Source organism: Sinocyclocheilus rhinocerous, unplaced genomic scaffold (assembly GCF_001515625.1).
Source record: "Sinocyclocheilus rhinocerous isolate Xijiao unplaced genomic scaffold, SAMN03320098_v1.1 scaffold314, whole genome shotgun sequence".
NCBI classification, from domain to species: domain Eukaryota; kingdom Metazoa; phylum Chordata; class Actinopteri; order Cypriniformes; family Cyprinidae; genus Sinocyclocheilus; species Sinocyclocheilus rhinocerous.
In genome coordinates this window covers 2,765,435-2,766,376 of record NW_015630021.1, presented here as the reverse complement: position 1 = coordinate 2,766,376, position 942 = coordinate 2,765,435, and the positions used below count along the sequence as shown (strand labels likewise).

General features: G+C 36.7%; 1 long non-coding RNA gene across 1 annotated transcript; it reads left to right on the top strand.

Annotated features, from left to right (window-relative positions):
• On the top strand, positions 1 to 763 carry LOC107739635 (uncharacterized). The gene is made up of 3 exons (XR_001640017.1): positions 1 to 75; positions 325 to 501; positions 681 to 763. It is a non-coding gene; the product is annotated as an uncharacterized LOC107739635 (long non-coding RNA).
• Positions 764 to 942: the final 179 nt, after the last annotated feature.

Below are 942 nucleotides of genomic sequence, written 5' to 3'. Positions count from 1 at the left end.
ACGAAGAAGACTTCAGATTTAATAAACGGACAACACACACTTAATCTAAAGGACAAGGTTATTTTAAATTGTGAGGTAAGGTTTACATTCCCCTTTAAAAGTTTTTCTCCTTTTTCATTGCTCTAATATTTCACTGAAGAAAACTTCTGTTGGTGTGAGCTATTATTTTCTAGAATTCCGAGCTAATTGCTAATGAGAAACCAACGTGTGAAATGTAAACAATTAGTATCGCATCCTATTTTATAACGTTTGAACAGTTTAGTAAAACAATGCGTGCGGTTCTCGAGCAAATGAATTTGACGACAACCTCGTGTGTCTTTTTAGAAGTGTGTTTGGATCTCCCTCAAAATGTCGTACATGCTCCCTCATCTTCACAATGGCTGGCAAGTGGACCAGGCTATTTTATCAGAGGAAGACCGTGTGATTGTTATACGATTCGGCCACGATTGGGACCCTACGTGTATGAAAATGGATGAAGTGTTGTACAGCATCGCCGAAAAGGTATTACAGCGTCCTAATATTCAACCACCGAACTGAACGTGAACACGTCAGATCAGCTGTTATGTGTGGTGTATGAATATGTTTAGCTGATCTTTCATTACACCAATGCTTTGGGCATAATTATGTATATTAGTGTTAGTCTATCAATGTTTTATGTCTAATATCACGTGTTTCCTCAGGTGAAGAATTTTGCAGTCATTTATCTTGTGGATATCACCGAAGTGCCAGATTTCAACAAGATGTATGAGTTGTATGATCCTTGCACAGTCATGTTCTTTTTCAGGTAAGTCTTCAGGTAGTATAATGACTACAGCAGGTCAATTTATCCATTGTATTCAGCCAAGTCCGTCATCAGTTCAACATATGATCATTTATTTAAAGGGATACTCAACCCAAAAAAGTAATAATCCACGTATTTAAATTTTATTGCTTTAGATGTTA